The sequence below is a fragment of the Camelus dromedarius genome, chromosome 12 (assembly GCF_036321535.1).
Source record: "Camelus dromedarius isolate mCamDro1 chromosome 12, mCamDro1.pat, whole genome shotgun sequence".
In the NCBI taxonomy this organism is placed as follows: domain Eukaryota; kingdom Metazoa; phylum Chordata; class Mammalia; order Artiodactyla; family Camelidae; genus Camelus; species Camelus dromedarius.
The window spans coordinates 62,558,209-62,581,209 of NC_087447.1; the positions used below are offsets into that span (position 1 = coordinate 62,558,209).

Sequence of the window (23,001 nt, forward strand, 5' to 3'; positions counted from 1 at the left end):
GCTATTACCCGAATCCCCTGCCAAGGGAAAGCTAGGACTTTTGAAATTACCTTGTTTCTTCCACCTGGGTGCCACATATCTCTCTTTAAAAAAAAAAATAGGCTTTGTGTGTACAAGTATGTTACTTTATAGCCTTCATGCTGAAACTGTCCTTGGCATGAGTGTCTCTGGGTCTTTGCAGTTACTTTAGCAAATGAGTGCCCTTCCATATGGAAATGCATTTCTTTCCTTGGATACGGTGTTTGATTTGGGAGTCCTCTGCTTCTTGATAGCATATTGGCACCTTAATTGAAAATTGTAAGAAAGTAGATTGTATATGTGGATCTGTGCTGTATATCAGTGTGTTGAGTGGTAATTCACACTTGACTTTTCCTTTCAACACCAGCATAGAATCAAAGATGTTTGGAGCTTATGTAACCTAGCCTCCCCATTTTACAGAGAAGGAAACTAAGATACACAAAGTTTAGTTGATCCACCAAAGGTCATGAACCTAATTTGATTCACTGGATGTTTGTTGACCCCTTGCTGTATGTGGAAGAGGGTGGCATCGAGGCAATAAAAATTTTTAAATATTTTGTTTGGGGTTTACCTATATACATGCAGGACACGTCACAGAATCAGTCTGGGTGTAATTAGGAAATACAATATCGTCATGGGTAAGAGCTACTTTAGTTGAGAAAAGGAGAGCCCAGTGTTGTCTGAGAGATCACAAAATTCTAGACCCTGAAGTTGTTCACTCACTTATTAACTCAGCAAAGCTAATGCTCTGCTTACCATATAGTGTGTGCCTGGCACCTCCTAGAGTTTGGAGACAACCCAGCAAAGAAGGTGCACGTGGTTACTGCCATCCTGGGCCCCGAGGTCCAGTGGGGGACCATAGATACGGAGGAACAGCACAATGTGAGGATACTCTGATGAGACTGGGTTCCGTGGAAATTCAAGGTTGGGGAACACTGAACCCAGATTCCAAGGGTCTGGGGATGGGTTGTGTATAAACTCATAGATGGAGGTGTGATGCAGGGTGTTTCAGGAAGGAGCCAGCAAAAAGAGGATGAGAAAATGGAATGTCAGGAAAGAGCCATGTGCCAGATACTGTGCTAAACACTTCCTGTGCAGGGTCTGTTCTATTTCTCAGAACCCTGTGAAGTGGTATGCATATTATTAACTGAGGTCAACTGACTTGCCCAAGGTCACGGAGTCAGCAGATGGAGAAACAGGGTTCTAACTTAGGTCTACATCATGGAGAGCTGTACTCTTAAGAAACCACTGATGGGAAAGGATTTTAGCTAACATTTAAAACATGGTTTTATTTTAAACATGGCTTGATATGATTGTGTGTCTACATACGTGGATTTGTAGGGTATCCAGGGTGCTGGATGAGTCAGGAGACACTTGCCTTTTGGTCCCCACTGGAACATGCCCTGGGTCTTGTGGGTTTCCTTGTGTCCAGCAGCCTCTTGCTTGCCCCTCTGACCTCCCTCAGCAGCATTCGAGCTAAGCTGTCTTTTTTTTTAAATCAAAAAAAGAAACATCAAATTTAATTTAAAAAAATTATCTGAGAAAACCATGGAGCAAATCAGATCCTAAAAAGAATTCCGCATCTTGGTGATCACATTTATTGAAAGGGTTGGAGAAAAATTAAAATGCCATTTAGCTTGAGAATTTGTGAGTTATCTGCAAATCAACTTATTTCAGGAGTGGAAGAATCCTTGGTCATTTCTTCATATCAAAATGTACGCAGATTTTTCTTTTGAATATCTTCTACCTTTAAGGGGGCAATCATACAAAGTCTCCTGTTTTCCACACAGGGTAAATTCTTTGTTTCAGCCAACACTTAATGGCGGGGCAACTAACAAACACACCCACCTTCCCGGACAAAGAGCATCAGAATATTCCATTTTATTGATCTCTGTATCTCTTCATATGTTTTCCACGTCTCCCAATATCCTGTTTAAACGTTGATCGTAAGCCTGTAACCTGCCTCGAAGCTGCCGTTTCTCACTGTCATGTAGACTTGCCCAGCCAGGCTGAGTCTGATGAGACCCGGGGCTCTTCTGCCGTGTGGGTAGTCTGTTGCTGGTCCCTGTCGTCTGCCGCGTGTCAAACCCCCGGTGAGCTGCTGCTTGGGCTCTGAGGTCCCTGCCGTCCCCACTTGCAGCGTGCCACTTGCTCTGTGAGCCGGCGCTTTTCTTCTGCTCTTCTCCTGGCACCTGAACTATTGTTTGTATCTGACCTCAGGCACCCTCGTGGGAACTGCACCAGCCTCCGTCTTTGAGTGTGACCCAGCCTCCGGATTCCCAAAGTCTGTGGTCCAGACGAGGCTGAACCTCAGACAAAGTGCATTTACCTGTCCACCCATCATCCTCTATCTATATCGCTGATCTGAACCCTCCAGGGCAGGGCTAAGCCCCAGTGGTTTCTACAGACCAATTGGAGGATAGAAACTACCCTCAACTTCAGCAGATGTCTGGGTTCAGCCAGGGGGCCATTCTCTGAAAGAATCTGTGGTGGAAATATAAGGCTCAAATTTGCTTTCCTTGGGACGTTCTAAATCTCTCCTTTAGGGAAACTATTCTGTCAATATCAACCTGCTCGGCTAAATTTAAAACATGGAACTAATTCTCTCTTGCCTTTTATATTTAAAACAGGGAGACCTGTTCCTCAGCTTTCCTTCCACCTGACCTGTTTCATTATTGCAGCATTCTTAGGTGAATCTTTATCCTTTTCTTGTGAGTGTATATGTATGTTTGTGTGTTCTCAACAATTTTTCCTCTACTTCTAAAATTTGGATAAACATAATTTTCACAGACCCTAAAGTCCAGCCTTTCACATTTTCCCCCCCACATTTTACAGTAACTACCTGCTATTGCAGAAACAGGAGACAGGTCAGGATTTTTTTTTTTTTTGGTCTTTTTACAATTCTTTTTATGTTAGAATACTCAAGGAAATTGTTTCTTACTGAAACTGCTACACTTGGTCATGTTATTACAGGAAACACGTTATGGGTTTGTTGTTTCGACAGTGAAACATCTTTAGACGAAAACTTTAAATTACTCATCCAGCTAAGGTTTGTTGCTGTTCAGTAATACTTCTCTGGTATTACTTGTTTTAAATTTTAGGATTTGGGGGCTTTAAAAAAAAAACTCTATAAAGTAAAACTAGAATGTGACAAATTCAGTTAAGTATAAGATAAGCCTGTCTTTATGTTTCTCAGGGCAAATCATTTTGTCTTAGCACAGCCTTCTTGCCTTTGGTATGCTCAAAGAAATTAATTTGACTGTTTACGATGTTATTTAATTTTCAATAATTATTCAAGCGTATATAACCACAGACGTCTGTGTCGTAGGCAGATGGATTAGCAATTGTGCATGTAATTAGAAATAACCCTTGAAATACAAAAGTAGATTTTAATATTCAGCATCTAAAGAATTGCTAACATTACAAATTGCCCATACCCTGGGGTTGCAGCCAGTGATGTAAAAATTTAAATATAAGAGTTCAAATGAAAATTTCAGACTTCTCAGCACCAAGCAGTTATTGAATTACAGTAGAAAATCATGGCAAAATCACTTAAGGGGACCCTCTTTCTTTCTTTAACATAAAAACGTGGTGTGTTTGTAAGTAATTATAAGTTGAATAATTAAATTTGAAATAATTTAGTTTTGAGTGACTCTTTTTATAGCAAGTCACACACTCAAATGGAAAATCAGTCATATTTAAGAATCACATTAGTAAATACCAGCTGACATTAAGATGCTTACAGAGAGGAAAACAAAATATTCTATTTTTTGCTTTTAAAATGAAGGATAACACTCTTTTTGACTGTTGTCAGTAAACGTTAAGAAATGTACTTCATTTCCTGTTGAGAGAGAAGGAGAGGCAGAATCTTATGGTGAAATGAGTTCTGGATTCAAGTCCACGGTGTGCTATTTACAAGATAAATCACTTGAAGCAAGCTTCTCAATCTTAAAGTCTCAGTATTTGTTGGTATTTTTGCTGTAGTGGCTACTGTTTTCTTTTAACATGGCTCCTGACACCCTTGATAAAGTCTTAATAAGAAATTCACTGAAGAAAGAGAAAAGAAATTGGAGATGGGAGGAGGCATAAAAGAGAATAGAACCAGAAAAAGAAAGACGTCCTCAGTTTTCAAGGAATAATATTACTACCTTACAGCATTTGATGATATTATGGCTACAAATTAAACATCCCAGTTGTATTTTTTGCAACCGTGAGCATCGCCTCTTTATTCTTAGGTCTAAGGCTAGATCTTGTCCAAATATCAGATATTTTCCGCTTTTTCCTTTTGAAGTAATAATGATGTTTATGGAGCTTCTACTTTGTGCCAAGATAATGAGACAAAGTACTGGCTTCAAAGAACTTAGAGCTGGTAGAGGTTGTCTCTTCCAGAAAGAAGGAATCCACAGTGGGAATACTCTGACCCCGCAGTCACCAGGCGTCTGCTCCGTTTTAGAATGTGGGAAGGCTGATATTACACATAAAAACCAGAGGCTGATGTGCAAAACAGCGACTGAAGCTGGGCTTTTTGCCACACTAGGGGTGGATCTAAGCCCTAGAGCGGCAGTGATGGGAAAATTGAGGACATTAAGTTCTGGAATTCACTATTTCTTTATCATTGTGAGAGGCAGAGTGGAATAGGATTTAGTTCAGGGAAGAAAGGAAATAAAGGACTTGGCAGCATTGGTTGTGTATTTCAAACTCATAACTAGAGGAGATATAGCAGAAGTAGATGGCTTAGTGGATGACATCAATGCTTGTAACATCTACAACCTAACTCTAACCCCAATCTTTGATCTCATTTCCTCTGAACATATTATAAAAGTCAAGAATGAGTGTATGTATATGCATGACTGGGACACTATCTGTGCACCAGAAATTGACACATTGTAACTGACTTTACTTCAATTTAAAAAATAAGAGTCGAGAAGTATGTCCTTTTAAGCCCTACTTTTGTGCCAGGCCTGATATTTCCTATGACCCATGGGTGTTGGTTATAAGGTAGACAAGCCCCCTGCCCTTGAGAGGAACCGCTTGCTATGTGTGTCCTGGTGTGTAGAAGCCAGTCTGCTGGCTGCAAGCACTTTTGTGACTGGCATTGGATAAAATATGAAAAGTCCTCCCTGCACCTTCTGCTTCTGATGTGTCTGCTGCACAGAAGCTCATGATTTGAAGGACCATTGCCCCTGGGATTAGAGAGCTGGTAGCACTTTTTAATTCATTGATCTGATTGTGCTAATTCACTAGTATCTTAGAAAGAGAATACCTCATATTACAGAGGCATGTTTTTCAACCTTTTGGTCATAAAAGCTTAAAAGCTTTGAGACAAAAATTTTTTTTCATTCTGGTTTTTACCTATGATATCTAGAACTAGTTGGTGGTTTAAATTGAAACTTTGTAGAGATACCGCAAATCCAGCTACATTTTCCCTTCCTGGAAAACAAGATAGCTTGATGAGATGATTCTGAGATTCTGTGATTGTCACGGTCATGGTGTTTTAGGACAGTACTGCAGCATTCACAGTTTAAGTAGCTGAGTGTGAAATGAAAAAATATGTTTCCTTGGGTTGCGGTTAGGAATAATATTCTTATGTAACTTTACATTGGAAATAACTTGAACTGTGTGCCACAAAATTAGTTTTAAATGGAAATGGGAAGTTGTGGTTGTATGAAAATGGTTTCCTTTTTTATTAAACCAGGTGCCTTTCTGGGATAACAGTTTGTGTACCTTTAACTCCTGGGACAAATTTGGTTTTTTTTCTTTAAGACTTGTATTGCTTTGTTCATTCAGGCGTGTCTGGGCCATCTTCTGGTCAGTTCGCTCTGAACTGACGCCCACAGCCCAGCCAAGCAGGGAAGCTGCTCTTATCCTCTCGTGGCTGTTGTGCCTTTGTGCCTTGTGTTACTAGCAGAAAGGGAGAGCAGCAGCCTGGATTGACTAATCCTGGCAGCCACACATCCTCTTCACAGCTGGTCCAGAGCAAGACTCAGCTCAGCCATCAGCAGAATCAGCAGTATTCACAGATTCATTTTGAGAAGTTTATACCATTTTATGGTTTTAATCAAAAACACACAAACACACATAAATGATCACACTCACCCCCAAATCCTACATTCTGTCATCCCTTTCTGTAGCCTGTTAAGAATACGCACTGGCCATTGGCATCCTGGTTCTGCTCCTACTGGCTAATGATCAGGGAAGTTCAACAAAAATCCTGAAAGCCTCTGTCTGCTCATTTTTAAAAACGAGACTAATCATAGTACTGTTCATGCTGGGTTATGGTGAGGATTAAGTGAGGTAATAGACATGCCGTGATTAAATTGGCACCCAGGATATAAGAAGTACTAGACAAATGTTGGCTGTGACTGTTACTGTTTTTATGAGTTTACCCATAGCCAGCTCACTGTAGAGGGCTTCACTTTTCTGGAAACCATCTCAAGTAGAGGCCATTCTCCTATTCTGCATAACATGGAGAAGGAGGATTGAAGGTAACATGTTCAGTCTCTTGCCCTAAATTCTTTCCATTCTTTGAGCTCTTATCCACCAGCCACCCAGATGTTTTCCCATGAACTGTGCTCCGTATCTGGAGTACTGTCGTCTTCTCCATCCTTGCCCTCACCATTATCCTCAGGGCCTACAATGACTTCATGATGATTATCAGAAGTTTATCATTTCCAACAAAGTCAACTTCTCTCTACTCTGTAGGTCATTTACATGTCAAAGCCGGTATGTTTTCATCAAGCTCTACCCTTGACGCTGAATTCTCACAATCCCTTTGTCTTCTTTCTCTGTTCACATGCCTCCCTACTCAGTGAAGAGCCATGGGGATTTATTACTTAATTCATGGATTTGTCTTCTAATTCCCACCGCCTCCCACCAAAAATAAATAAATAAATATAATAAATCAAGACTCTTCACGGAGCCTGGTACTCTCCAAGGTGCTGAAACATAACACAGAACACACTGTTTCCACACCCAATTTATCAATCCTTTTCTCTGGGTCACTGATGTCTTCAGTTCTATCTGTTAATTTTAGGTTGCCAAGCCCCACTAGAGGAAAAAAATAAATAAATCACAGCTCCATTACAGATTATTATTCACAAATGCCCTGTGTTTGGCATAGTCACAGTACTCACCACACACTCGGTTGTAACTTCCTATTTACTTATCAGTCTCCCAGCTAAACTCTGAGCACCATACACTGTTTTATATGCCTCTGTGCCCTGATCCAAACTTGGCTTAGAGTAGGGATTCAATTAAAATTTATTGAATTTTTGTCAATTAGTGCATTACTTTCAACTTTGTAAGTAGACTCTAACTGCTGCTTGGCAAACCCATTTTTCATATTTTTAATCTCTCTTTTACTCTCTATCACATTCCTCCTGGTTTCTCTTTCAAGCCATTTCTCTGCACCCTCCACTTTTCCATCTTCACTTGCTGCAGAAGAATTTGGCTCATGTTTTAATCAAGGGTGTTGATACTCCTTATGTGAGTTCCTTTGCTTTCCCTATAAGTTGCTTCTACCTTCACTGTGCCCCACTACCACCTGTTATGGGAGGCAGTGGGATGGATGGTGGGGCTCCTCTTCCTCCCAAGACTCTCCTCCACCTTTGTTTTCTACTGTGGTTAGGTTGATGATCTGCAAAATAGCACAAGCTCAAAGGAAGTTTAAATTTAACTGTTAACTTCCTTCCCCAAAAACTATTCAGAGTACTGACTTTAAACCACTTAAAGTTCTTCTTGGCACTGTGGGTCCACCCTTTGTATCTCTGTGCCTTCACTGCCTGTTTTGGGCTTGTGGTCTGTGACCAACCCTCATGCCAGAAGCAGCCCCAGTTTCTCTCCTGTTTAACCCCAACCTCTATATCTCTGGAGCCCTGACCTTGCCAAGATGGGATTGCTCCATTCTTGATAAACTCCAGTGTTGATCAGGGCCTATCCAGAATGCAACTGTGGTCTGCTGACAACCTGCACTCTGTCCCAGGCAGACTACAGGGAGCCTTTGTAAATTCATGAGCAGTAGAAGGAGTGATAAACATGTGCTTTAGTAAGGCTGTCCTGGTTTGGAAGGAAGGAAAATAGAATCATAGCATGCCTTAAAATGTCTTGAAATCTTAGCCTCTGATGTGCTGAGAACCTAGAAATGCTCTGAATTTAATAAGAAAAATGAAAGAGCTCACCCTCTGTTCCTGAGGGGTGACTTATTTGGGGATAGAGATTCACCAGGGTTGCCTTTGACAAAATGTGAAAGTTTCATAGGCCTGAAGGCTCTTGCCATGTATTTTATGGACCTAATTTTGGAAAGGCTTTTCTTATTTGGCCAGGGTAGATGTCTCATGCTATCACATCAGGCGTTTGCTGCCAGCTTCTGGCTTGTGAGAAATGCTTTGAGAAATGAAGCATCGCATAAAGGGCCATCATTCTCTAGGACAGGTCTGGGCACGCAGCAGACTTGGATCTTTGGAAATGAAGGGGACATTTCTATCCTCTCGGAGGCACTGGCTGTCAGGGGCTTATTCCAGGGAGCATAACTACTAACCATTGATAGGAATGTATTTTTAATATCTCCAGAAAATGTTTGTTTAGGTAAGAGGGAATTTTCCTTTCCTGAAGATAAGCCCTTGCCTAACCAGCATTAAATTACATTTCAAACGGTCTCTCAGAAGCCAAAGCATGAGTGCAGGGTGTGATGTATTCATATGTGCTAGTGGGGTGTGTGTGTGTGTGTGTGTGTGTGTGTGTGTGTGTGTGTTGAAGCTGCTGAGTGCTTAAACCTGCTTTTGTATTTTGAGGGTTATTTCTGGTAGGAGATGAGCCTGTCCAATTTATCTCTGGCACCGAGTAAGCCCTATTTGTCTCTGGCATGAAACAGGCTTAGCTCATCTGGTGCTGTCTCTGGTTATCACACTACTCAGCAGGGGTAATTTGTTTTGTTTTATTTCTGTCCTGAAAGGTAATTAATAATATAGGGGAAAAACTGTTTGTGTGGTGTTTTTTTATTTTTGATTACCGAGAGAAAGAATTTTTCAGAAGCCTTTCCAAATAGCTGCTTTGCACCTGCCTGGAAAACAGCTTTCCTCGACGGCAAAGAGCTACCTTCCAGGGTCAATTCCTTCACCTTCACACGCCTCCAAGCCCCATTGAATGTGGGTCAAGGAGAACTTCAGAGGGCATTAAAACATAGATCAGTGAATAGCCTTTGGTGCATAGTCTGAGCCAGAGCCTTCATTTTCAGCACAATCTTCTGGCTTCTGCCAATGATTTAAAGAAACCCTTCAGAATGCTTCAACACGCGTGCTGGGGGCTGTGAGTGCTCTTTTCTCTCCATGCATCTTATTTAATATTCATAAAAACCAACAAAGTCACTGCTGTCACTCTCCATTCCGGAGGTGAAGAACTTGAGATTTGGTAGCGTAGTATTTGAAAGCTGCGTTTGGCATGTCAAGCGTAATTCTTACCCAACCCTAAGATCTTAATCGCTACGCCAGGACTGGCAAACTTGGTGGTCTAGGGGCCCAGACCTGCAGATTGGTGCTCTAGCTTACTGGCGGGCACTTGCTCCTCTTAAGGGAGCTGTGGGAGTCTGCACTTGCTGGTGGCTGCCAGGGGTAATGTGGACCACTGAAACCAGAGGATTCTGAGTTTTCAGTACAAACTGATAAGATGGCACTCGTCATTATAATTCTGTAAGTTTGATGTAATTGATACTCTTTCTTTTCAGAAGAGATAAACTGAGGTTTAAAGCGAGTAAGTGACTTTCTCCAAATCATTCAGTTAATAAGAATTGGAATTCAGATCTATGTTTATCAGCCTCAAAACCCATTATATACCAGTATTTCCTCCATTTCTGTGATGCCGTGTATATTTTTACCCTCAGCCCCAGCCCCTGGCAACCTCCAACCTATGTTTTTTGGCAGATGGGTGGGCAGTAAGAGATTTATTGAGATATAATTCACATACCACACAATTCACCTATTTAACATGCAAAGTTTTTGATATATTCATAGTTATACAACCATCACCACAGTCGGTTTTAGAACTTTTACACTCCTGTCCCCTTGTGCCCCAGCCCTACGTAGCAACTAACTTACTTTATGTATTTGATTATTCTAGACATTTCATATAAGTTACATCATATAATGTTTGTGACTGACTTCTTTCACTGAGCATGGAGTTTTCAAGGTTATTAATGTTGTCATATACATCGGAAATTAATTTCATTTTACTGGCGACTATTGCATATGTGTACTACATTTGGTTTATTCATTTACCAGTAGATGGACATTTGGGTTGTTTTGGCTGTTAGAAACAATGCTGCCATGAATGTCTATGTACAGGTTTTGTGTGAGTATATATTTTCACTCTTAGGAATACACCTAGGAGTGGAATTGCTAGGTCATATGGTTATTCTATATTTAATGTTTTGAGGAATTCCCTACTGTTTTCCAAAGTGGCTGTGCCATTTCACATTCCCACCAGCAGTGTGTAAAGTTTCCAGTTTCTCTGTATCTTCTCCAACACTTGTTATTATCTGACTCTGTTTTTAGCCATCCAACAGGGTATGAAGTGGTATCTCATGGTGCTTTTGATTTACATTTGCCTAAGGGATAGTAGAGTGGAGTATCTTCCTGTGTACTTCTTGCCTGTTTTTATATCTTCCTTATAGATATGCCTATTCTTTATAGAAGTGTCCATTCAAGTCCTTTGCCCACTTTTTAATTGGGTTATTTTTCTTTTTATCATTGATTTATTAGAGTTATCTATATAGTCTAGGGACAATCTCTTATCAGATATATATGATGTGCACATATTTTCTTCTATTCTGTGGATTGTCTTACACTTTTTTGGTAGTGTCCTTTGAACCACAAGTGTTTTACATTTTGAGGAAGTCCAGTGTATCTGCTCATTTCTTTCATTTCTTGTGCTTTTAGTGTCACATCTAAGAGCCCATTGTCAAATCTAAAGTCATAAAATTTTATCCCAATGCTTTCCTACTTAACTTTTATTGTTCTAAGGCATATTTCCTTTTTTACGGGTCTATTCCCTGGTTCTAGAGTATTGGAATTTGTTGAAAAACACTTCCTGCTATGTATGATGATAGAAACTTCCATCATCCAATTTTAGCCTTGGACTTTCCAAAGATTCCCTGCCTTCCAATCAGACATCATTTTTGTTCATTATAGGTGCTGGGCTACCTCTGGGGGGTGGAGGGGGAGCTTTCCTGTTGTTTATTGGTCAATTTGTGAAGGAGTTATGTATTTCAACTCCTGTGATTTATCTGTTGCTTACTTTTTTGCTATTACTCTGTCACTCTCACAATCAGCCTTCTGAACATTTCTGCGGGAATACGGGAGTATTTGCTGCAAAAACTTTTCATATTTTAGAAATTCTGAGAGAAGCTTTTAGAAAAGGAAGAGTACCTGTCAAGGCACTACCGTCTTATATTATCAACTTTCTTGACAGATTATTTAAAAGGTGATTTAAGACTGGTTAGGCAGCACTTATCAGTAGGAAAGAACATTTCTCTTTCAGTTACTTAATAGCCTATCTGAGGCACTTGCAAGGAAAATTCTCTAAATTTCACAGATGTTTTTGTCACTACAGCACCCTCGTGTATACAGCATGGCTGACACTTTTATGGCTGTTCTCCTTCAGTATTGACAGTCTTGCAGATTCCTCTACTCTGTGTGTGTGTGTGTTTACTCCAAATGGCTCCCTTATGACACTTTTATCTGCCTTATATATTAATGTTATCTGCCTTATGTTTTAATCATGCTCTGAGAGCTCTTTGAAAGAAAGTACAGCATTTACACAAAGAAAATTCAACTATTTATTTGTTTAATTTTCATAACATTTCCACCAAAATCCATGCAGTTGAAAGTACTCTCAGGTGTTGAACTGTATTTCTTTACATGTTGGAATATATCCAACTCCATAAAAGATCTTGTCTTCTGTAGTTCCCATGACTTTTGTCTTGTGTTTTCTCCGAGGGAACAGCAAATTTGTTTCCAGTTGGCGTCCAACATTTGATAATTTTAAATGCCTCTTGACCATGAAGAGGGGGTATTTGGGGATGCTGATTTTAATCATGTCTATTTCATTCACTAAGTTGGGTAAATTAAGTTTTCTGCCCAAGATAATTTTTTCCTTTTACTCCTCTGCCCTGTTATCTGCACACTTTCACCTCCCAACAGCAGTATTAACTGATCCCTTACCTGGCTCTGTTTAACTCTGATTATCACTTTTCAGCCTTTCACCAGTTAACATTAAGTTTTTTCATGTATGAGTCAGTACTTGGATATTTCCATTCATGTGTACATGGGGCTGCCTCCTATTAAAAAAAATAGGAACTTTTTAATGGAAACTATCCTGTCTATCTATCCATCTCTCTCTCGCTCCTCTTTCTGCATTTTACATATTCTGTAGAATAACCCCTTGTATACAGAAGACTGAGGTATACACTTATTATTTTAATTCATAGTCTCCCAGTTACTCTGATATAAATTACTTAATAGTTCTGAGCCTCAGTCATCTTACCTGTACAATGGATATAATATCTAACAGTGCTACAGTGAGTATGCATTGAGATAATTTTTATGAACACCTTTGGTTTTTGAACTGTATTTGGAAGGAACTGGAGAAGGAGCTTCTACCTCTTCTTTCTCTGCTGTCTTCCACCCATAGATTCTTCTCCCCTAAGTCCAGTATCATCTGTGGAGTAATTGCTTGGAAAACACTTTCTAATTAGTTTCTGGGGAACTTCTTTATCCTCTGAATATAGAAAGAATTCTCTGTTCATAATATTGGCTCGATAGAAGAGGCAGGAAATACCTGAGGAAGTAGGGGGGCTGTAAGTAATCATGGTGGTTTACTAACTAACACAGCGGTCTCCCAATTTTTGACCATGTGCTTCTATCAATACAACATTTTTGAACAGTCACCTCAATGTTTTGTGATCGATTGAAAAATAAACTTATGTCAACCAACTTCAAAACTAAAGTATCCAAATATATTGTTATTATTATTAACAGTAATTTAAAAAGTCTTAGTGTTCTTAATAACTTTTAACCAAGAGATATGAACCAATGATCAGCATTATGATAAAAGACTCATTTTAACTGAGAAATTCAATACATTCTTGAGACTGACTTTCCCTTAATCTAACCTGCTTTGAAACCCAGTTTAAAATTCACCCCTTTCAAGGGAAAGGGGATGGGGAAGGATAAATTAGGAGTTTGGGATTAGCAGATACAAACTATTGGATATAAAATAGATAAAAAACAAGGTACTACTGTATAGCACAGGGAACTATTCAATTTCTTACAATAACCTGTAATGGAAAAGAATCTGAAAAAAGAAAAAATGTATAACTATGTATAACTGAATCACTTCACTGTATACCTGAAACTAACACAACATTATAAATAAACTAAACTTCAATAAAAGAAAAAAATTCACCCCCTTCACCAGTGGGGAGGAGGGAGGGGAAATAAAGGGGGGGGGAGTGGGAGATACAAACTGTTGGGTGTTAAGACCAGCTCAAGGATCGGGTGTTAAGACCAGCTCAAGGATCGGGTGTTCAGCCAATATTTTGTGATAACTGTAAATAGAAAGTAACCTTTAAAATTAAAAAGAATAAAATAATGCCATTTGCAGCAACATGGATGGACCTGGAGATTGCCATACTAAGTGAAGTGAGCCAGAATGAGAAAGAAAAATAACATATGATATCACTTATATATGGAATCTAAAAAAATGACACAAATGAACCTATTTCCAAAACATAAACAGACTCACAGACATAGAAAACAAACTTGTGGTTACCTTGGGGGAAAGGGGTTGAAGGGTGGAGGGATAAATCAGGAGTTCAGGACTTGCATGTACACTCTACTATATCTAAAGTAGATAAACAATAAAGTCCTACTGTAGAGCACAGGGAACTATATTCACTATCTTGTAATAACCTTTAATGAAAAAGAATATGAAAATGAATATATGTATATATATGCATGACTGAGACATTGTGCTGTACACCAGAAATTGACACATAGTAACTGATTGTACTTCAATTTTTAAAAAAGATATATATCAAGAAACGTATAAAGAAATAGAAAAATTAAAAATTAAAGAAATGCACCCCTTTCAGTCAATACAAAGTATCATTGAATATCTGCTTACCTGGCCCTGTTCTAGGCACTGAGAATACAGTGAGAAACAAATTATGTGCTCTTTCCTTAGGCAAATCAATGTGTTAGTCATGGAGCAGAAGAGTGGGCACAGGCAAAATACATTTTGTAATTACTAAATATGTTTATTTTCACCTTCCCCCCAGACCAGAAGAATTTAAATTTTTACTAATATTTAATATGCAGATTAGCATTGACATCGCCCCTTATCCACGAGTCAGGTGGGGACCTGCCTGTTATAGTCACAGTGTCCTAAAGGCATCATCAGATGCTGGGGAAATAGCGATCAAGCAGTTTTTATATTGTGTGTGTGCTTTAGAGTGAGCCAGAAATTGTAGGTGGTGATGCTTTGTTGTGATTAGTGCCAGCAATGCAGAGAACAGGAGATGTGTTCCTATTAGGCCCAGGTACTCAAAACCGTAACAGAACCTCAGGCAACTGTTCGATCACTGTGGCTAGAGCGGTTATCAAGCAGTCCTTAAAACCCGTGAATGTCTCTCCATTGCTAACAGGATGAAGTCCATACTCGCTGGCCTGGCTCACAGAAAGCTTCACTCTGGCCCCTGCCTGCTTTTCAGTCTTGTGAACTTTTTTTTTTCCACATTTGCACATGCCTTGAATGTCATCCTCACCCTGTTTACCTGACGGCTTCCAACTTGTCCTTCAAAACTCTGCTGAAAGATCATCCCCTCTGTGAAGCCACCCCGGATATTTCCAGCCTGTGCTCTGACCTCTGGTGGCTCCTCCACCAGGTTGCCTGTTAACCGTCAGGTCGCTGTATTTTAATTACCTTTACCTTTCTCTTGCCCTGACTAAACTGTGAGCTAGGGACACCACCCAGTCCTCATGAAAACCAGTGGCTTTTCTTTGGAGGATATTCTAGATACAGCTTGATTTTCAGGGGTTGAAAGGTCTTCTTTTCCCTCACTGTGTCTACTCCCTCAGCTGTCACGTGATGGAAGTTCACTGAGCAGGCTGGCCAAGCCTTCTGTTTACACATAAAGTAGAAGCTTCTAATGATGCAGTATGGCCCAGGGGCGTGGGCGCCAGTCAGCCTGGAATCAGTTCCCTACTCTACCTCGCACTAGCTCTATGATCTTGTGGTACCTAACTGCTACGCACACCAGTTTCCTTTTCTGTAAAATGAAGATAACAAACATACCAATTTTATAGTGGTTATGAGGGAGGAGGCATGTGATAATAAAGGCACAAGTCTTAGAACACTGAATCAATGCAGCTACTGTTGTCAAAATGCAGACTGTGTGCAAGCACACATAAGTACACCTCGCCTTCGGTTAAAGTGTAAATGACAATATCGTATATGTCGTTAGTTCTTGCTTGTTTTGAATGTTTGACGTGGTGGGTGGAGGGAGGCAGTGCCAACCACGGGAAGAAAGGTGAAGAAAGATGAGACTGGGACACTGAAAGCACTCTTACCCCCCTTTCCCAAGACAAATTAGAAAGTTTGGTAGATTTCCTGTTGTACTGGTGGGAAACTGAGCAGAAACACTGCTGCTTATGCAATGTTTGTTGTCCTGGTCTTATTGTTGTCTTCCCCAAGAGAAATGTTGTTAACGGGGCTCCGCGTCTTACTGTATTCACGAGTTTAGTGGACACGTCCCCGCTCAATTAAAGCCCCTCCCTTTAATTTGATCATTTTGCACATTTAATAAAGCTAGGATGCTCGCTGCCTCGTTAGGAGACTGGCGTACGTGGTGAGAATTGCAAGCCTTTACCATCTCAGTGGCTCATCGCCATAATTGCTTGGAAAAGTGATTTCCAACAGCTCGTGCTATCCGGAGCAACAACTGAGCGCTTCATCTCACCGCAGGCCTCCTTGTCAGCCTGTGATGTGTTATTGCTCGCTTTTGTCTGACTATGTCTGTTCCTTTAATGTCTCTGACAGCAAGGTATCTGCAATCCACTATTTCAGCTGGTGATGAGAATTGCGGTCAGTGGGTCCTTAACAGTTGTGTTGGCACCATGTAGTAAAACTGGATTTTGGCTGTTGAGCGAAGGACATAATAAATAGACAGTAGTTGGCTAGAATGAAAAACTGTAATTGATGTAAGTCAAATTCACACTTTAGCTCTATATTTACTGGTAGCACTTTTCAGCTTCAGCCATGTAATAATAATAATAGATGCACATGTTGTATCTCTTGAGACTTTAAGCAAGGTATTGGATAATCATTAGTGATGCCTTGGGAAATTTTCATAATGTTTTGATTATGAAAATTGGTAAACATACATCAAAGGAAAGAGAACAGCATACCGAACTCCTATACACCCATCATCCAGCTCAACAGCCACCAACCTCGGCCACTCTTGTTTCATCTATAACCCGTAGCATCCCTTTCGCCCATCAAACTGTTGAAGAAAACAGAGAGGAAAGATTTTGACACCTGTGTGCAGGTAATTCAGTAAATTAAATAAATACACAGCTTATTTTGCATTGGCCACCTTCAAGGGATTTGCTAAGAGCAAGCTCTGCCTGGCATTTAATGCCACTGATTGACAGAGGCATGGTCCCTGTCTATTTAGACCCTGTTTTGACCACGCAGAACCAGTCTTCTCCAGGGTTTCTCCAGATTGTCATTGTTTAATAGCTGATGGAACTGACCTACCAGCAAGGTGTAATTTCAGTGTCAGAAACTTGTTAACTTGTTCGTTCGTTTATCCTCTGTGGATAAAATGCCTGTCCTCTGTTGTGTGTTCGGTAAAGGTTGCTGACCACCGTTTTATAATGATTCTATGCCAGGGACTGTACTGGGTGCTTGGATTAAAAATACAAAGAAGCTTCTTTTTAGCCCTTTCTAACACTCTCTAGCTGGAAACATTAGGATCTTTTAGATTCTGTCAAAAGAGCATGGAAGTGAAGAATGAAGGAAAGGGAACGAGGTGAGGAGCTGGGGCAGAGACAAGGCTCCTGGATGAGTAGACTAAGTGTGGTGGGATGGAAGCCCCAGAAGGCTCCTTCCCTTCTCCTTAGAGACACGTGTCCTGCTTCCAGCCTGTGCTGCTTGGTGCTGGGGCGCAGGGATTTGGGAGCGAGAGGGGAGGACGGACTCCAAGAGTTAGTAACTAGGGGCAGCCCCCGCCCCCAGAATCTGTACCCCAAACCTAACCGTCGACAGGCTCCTTCCTGCTGTGATGAGGCTCAGAGCAGCCTGTGGAGCTGAACTTAAAGGTTGCTCTTTCGTGGAGTGACTGTCACCACCTTCCCCACTGTCCAGGGGCACCTCGCTTGTCTTTGCAGGTTTCACCATGACTTAAATTTTTCAAAATGTTACTTCTGGCCTGAAATTTGAACATGTGATACTATTGACAACTCGCTTATGTGTCTTCTGCCAAGCCTGGTAAGACCAGGACAGCCACTGTCACTTTTGCTTTCTCTCTATCTCCTTTTTTCTCTCCCCTTCTCCTATGGGACTTAGCTCTTCTTTCTGGTCCATGGTTTTCTTTCTCTGTCCACATCTCACTTTCTTTTGTTGCTCCTTCCCCATTTTGATTCCCTTCCGCATTTGATTTCTTCCTTTGCTCTCACCATCTCTCCTCCTATTTTCTCCTGGCTTTATTCTTGGGTGACTATGCAAGATTATTCAGGGATGTAATTTTTTTTTTGCCTTTATTTTTTAATTTATTTTTTAAAAGTTGTATTTATTGAAGTATAGTTGATTTACAAAGTTGTGTTAGTTTCTGGCGTACAGCATAGTGATTCAGTTGTATATATATGTGTATATATATATTCTTTTTCATAATAGGTTATTACAAGATGTTGAATATGGGATGTAGCATTTTAGTATGTCTGAAAATGTGCGGAAATGTCAGCATTGCCTGTCCCATATTTGGGGGTGGAAGGAAAGCTTGAAGTCTCACCTGCAAATTGACATTTGGCTCTTACAGCCTTCCTGGGTACCTGACCATAAATCCCCTCGTTCACTTGGACAGTGTTGGCCGAGTGTCACCTGTGTTCTTGGCACTGGAAATTCGCATGAGCATAAAGGAGACACACCCTCAGGGGACTCACCACCCAGTGTGACTTATGGTGAGACATTGTGCCCCTAAGAGACATCATTTGTTATACAATTTAAATTAGAGGTCTACAGCTTTAAAGATGTTATTTACCTAAGTTACTGTATTCTTCTACCAACAAATTTCATAGGTAATGTTTATGCTCAAAAGCTGATAGATTCTGAAATGAGATTCAGCCTGAAGCCAGGCAGGATAAAATGATAACTCTGAGCATCCGAAGACGAAAATAAAATGAAATAAGCACTACAGATAGTTCAGCATTTTCTCATTCAGGCACTAAATGTCATGGGATATTTTAAAGGGTGTCACTCTCCGTGCTAGTCCAGCAGAGCATTAATAACTGACCATGGTTTTTAAAAAGCCATCAATATTGCAACCTTAATAATATAGTTAAATGAAAGGCAGCATGTGGCAATGTATCATTAGGGCCACTCGTGTGTCAGCAGAGGTATAAAACTGAAGACTTCCAGGAGTAAAAGAATTAAAATGACTGTATACATTGAGGTATTTTTAACTAGTTAACTAGTCATTGAAGTAGCTAATTGCTAAATGGGTGAGCCATCCTTGTTCAGCCTGTTCAGTCACCATGACAACAGCATCCTTCATCTTCTGTAATATACATTGAATTTTTACTACTTACAATGTAAGCATGTGATTTCCTCATGAGTTAACCGATAAGCAGGCAGTATCTTGCTAACCTAATTAAGAAACTGATGCTGTGTGAAGATGGTGCCTAGAATGCAAGTAAAAAAGAGAAGGTGGATTGTTAGAAATAGATTCATGTCAAAATCGAGAAACACTGTGGCTTGATTTAGACAACAGTGATGAGTTGTACAAAGGCAAAGCAATTTTAGCTTCTATCTTATATTACAGTTTCTTTAATTTTTTCCTCACCTTCCCTGTAGCTTAACTGTGTTAATTATTACATTCTGGGATCTATGCAGGTGCTAAGGCACAAAGATGAAAAGGGATGTTTCTGTTTCTCATAAGCCAGCAGACTCACAGGGAAGCGTCAGCTGAATTACTGTCTTGGGTCATAAATGCTTGCATAAATGTGCTGGGAAGATCCTAAAGTAATGGCTCATTTGGCCTCTCCTCTCTAACCCCCTAAGGGCACCTATGCTGGTGGGGAATAGAAATTTCCCCAAAAGATCAAACGTTACCCCAGCAGGAAGACTCTCCACGGCTCCTAGAAACGTAGTTATCAAACCAAACTTGGGTCCCCTCACCTGAGTGCAGCAAAGCCAATCTGCTGATACTGGGTTGTGGTGAAGGAGAGTGCAGCATTTATTGCAGGGCACCAAGCAAGGAGAATAGGTGGCTTATGCTCAAAAAACCGAAACTCCCTGATGAATTTCTGGAAGAAGTTTCTAAAGACAAAATTTGGGGTGAAGGCTCAGCAAAGCATTTTTAAAGGCAAAATGAGGGAGGGGAGCCCCAGATTCTCTGATTGGTTGATGGTGAGGTAACAGGGCCATCTTACAGGGAGTAACGTTATCAATCCTTAGGCACCAGGATATCTGGGGGCTGCAAGCTCTTGGTCATCAAGTAGTTAATTTCTTCCATTTGGTGGGGGTTTTAGCGTCTGTAAAACAACTCAGGAAATGTGCATCAGATACTGTTAGCTGGGTACTTCAGAGAGGAGCTACAGCAGAGGATATGGGGGAGGGTTGTGTACCAGGAAGGCCCCATAGGGTCCTGCTTGGTTACAGCATTCTTTTACTGTCTATTCCATTGGAAGTGAACACAGACAACCACAGTTACCTCTGGTCATAGTGGTTTGCAGAGTGGCCCCCAGAAGATGTGTCCAAGTACCCGTGAACATGACCTTATTTGGAAATAGGATCTTTGCCAATAGAGTTAAGGATTTTGAGATGAGGTTATCCTGGATTTAAAGTGGTCTCTAAGTCCAGTGGTGACTGTTCTTATAAGAGACAGAAAAGGAAAAGACACAGACATCCGGAGAAAAGAAGGCCCTGTGAAGACAGAGGAAGGGATTGAAGTTCAGAAGTTAATGCAGCTCCAAGGCAATGAAAGCCAAGGGTTGCCAGCAGCCCCTAGAAGCTAGGAGAGAGGCACAGAACAAATTCTTCCCCAAGCCTCCAAAGGAAACCAACCCTGCCCACACCTTGATTTTGGAACCCTAGCCTCCAGGACTGTAAGAGAATACTTTTCTGTTGCTTTGAGCCACTCAGTTTGTGGTGCTTTGTTAGAGCCACCCTGGGAAACTAACACATTGGTCAATTGAAAAAAGCTAATAAAGAAAATGGAAATAAAGAAAGAAAGTTGAAATCACCTCCAATAAAAGTTCTCCATTCAGCTACAACTTATAACTGGCACAGTCCACCGAAGGCGAGTTTAATAAAAGAGCAACCGTTCGTTTTCACAAGGCTGACATGCCTCCAAACATTCTCTGGGCCTTCAGAGGAGAGAGAAATGTGATTTATGCCTCCATGCTGGTTGAAAAGAATGTAGCAGTCAGTGAGGCTGGTTGCCACAGAACAGTGCCACACACCTGCTTTATGTATTATGGGCTCTGGCAGCCAAAGTTAGACACAAATGTCTGAGATGATACTGTATCAACAAAACAACAGGACATAAAACTCCTTCCCCAAACTCCCCATGCCCACATCTGACTTAGAATTTGAAGTGCGTTCATGGTGCGTGCCAGAGATGACAGAAGTGTCCGCTCCCGTGATGGCAGGCGACCCCCAAATCTCTCCAGGGACTCCAGATGCCTTCACCTGGCAGCAGACTTAGTGGGTCAAGCCCTGTGTCCTGTTCGGCCTCTCATTTGTGCCTCTGAGCCTGGAGTTGAACTTCGCAGGGCTTTGTTTCTTTGTCATTAAAATGAGGACAGTAATGCCACCACAGGAAGCCTTGTCACCAGCCTCCTTAACTGAAGGGGAAAAAGGTTATACTTCTCTTTAGCAGTTGCTTTGTTTTCTGCTAATACAACCTGTACATCTTGAAGTATATCTTTTTTTCTTCTTACTTCAATATGTTTGAGACTGAGCCAAATCCCGTGAGCTTCCAGTAAGTGTCCTGGGTCTTTGGCACACCTCTTCGAGTGCTTTGGATTGTGCCCTGTTTGATGGTTAATCCGTGTGGAGCCTTGCTTCATTTTAGTCACTGGGCCAGGTATTTAACACATATTCTTGATTTTATATCTTATATCAACCTTATGTGGGGGTAGTGATGCTCCCATGGTCATCTCCACTTTGCAGAAAAGGAAACGGAGGCTTTGAGTGTGTCTGTCATTGACTCAAGTTTCCAGTGCTATTAAGGGATGGAGTGGCTGGCTGACCTGCACTCGGATGTGGATCTGGTGGCTTCAGAGCCCCAGCTCCTGGCCACACAAAACAGATCGTTATTATTATGCCCATGATTTGCTTTTTAAAAACGGCCCCATCATTGCTCTCTCTTTACCCTGATTTTCTCATTTATTGATTATTCATGCTGTTGTTTTCCATGGATATCTTTTAGCTACTTCGTGAATTAGAGGGACAACATATGAGACGAATGCAGGTGATATGAGGGTAACCTGCGAGAATAAAGGTAAACTCTAACTCAGTTTCTGGCACATTAAATGCACAATAAATGCCATCACTCTGGCCTCCCTTTCCGTGTCTAGTACCATACCCATCCCCAGTGCAGTTTCTTCTGCTTCTTTCTGGTTCTCAGGCAACACCATAGATGGATTGCAAATGATAACAGAAGAAATCATCGTCGTCGTCATCATCATCATGGTAATAGTAATACATGGTGTGTGAGCCTGTAATTAGAGGTCCTAAAATGAATCAAAGTTGCATTTAAACACTATTTTTATGTTTTAGCTCTCATACTTTCAATTTAATTCTCCACATATAAAATATCTAAGGCCCTTCTACAGATCCTGTAAAAGAACTGGTTTTGGTTTTTGGTTTAATGGGAGGGTGGGTAGAGGTGTTCTCTTTTTGATAATAATATTTCTCTTCATTAAGCCTCAATTTCTTTATCTGTGAAATGGGGTTGATAATAGTTACTTCACAGACTTGTTGTTATAATTCAGTGATAAGAGCACATGCTGACCCCACACTTGGCTCTTCTAACTGGCAGAGTTTCACAGATAACATGAAAAAGTGTTACCTGATTCTCTCCCTTTCTTCTTCTTCTCCTTCTCCTTCTTCTTCTTCCTTCTTCTTCTTCCTTCTTCTTCTTCTTCTTCCTCCTCCTTGTTTTTTAATCCAAAGGTGTTAGTAGGCAGAAGGAAGAAGACTTTTCTTCAGGACGTTTATCCATTTTTTGAGACTAGAGATGGAGAGTTGGAGTTTGTAATAAAGCAGAGATACTTGAAAGTATCAGAGATCTTGCCTCTTAGGTTAGACTAAAATGTGCCACACTTGCTTTGAGGTTTACATACTAATTACTTTAGTCTAATAATTAGCTGTCATAAAGTGAGTCATAAATTGAGAGTTTAAAAATGTGTGCTGATCCTCAGTATTATCGCTGCCAGCGTAGGTAGGTAATTGCTTCAACCTGGGGCGGATTCTGCAGCATATGCAAATGATCGGAGTAGTTTTTCAAGGAAGGACCTGCTGTCCTTTAAGGGTGAAACTGAAGCGGCAGCAGATACCAGCTTTGTCCCAGAGCTGCATCCATTTTCTCTGGTGGTTGGGGGCTCCCTCAAGTTAATTCCTAGAGACTATTCAGTTACTTGGTTTGGTTTCAGTTACTTATTGGTCTCAATCTTAACACAGCCTTGCCTGTGTCATTAAATAGCACCT

General features: G+C 40.8%; 1 protein-coding gene and 1 pseudogene across 6 annotated transcripts in view; one reads left to right on the forward strand and one right to left on the reverse strand.

Moving 5' to 3' along the window:
• The window catches only part of FAT3 (FAT atypical cadherin 3), a 613,920-nt gene that overhangs the window by 302,653 nt on the left and 288,266 nt on the right, over positions 1-23,001 (forward strand). The window lies entirely within an intron of this gene.
• Positions 1,824-21,974, reverse strand: LOC116155434 (U6 snRNA-associated Sm-like protein LSm3; annotated as a pseudogene).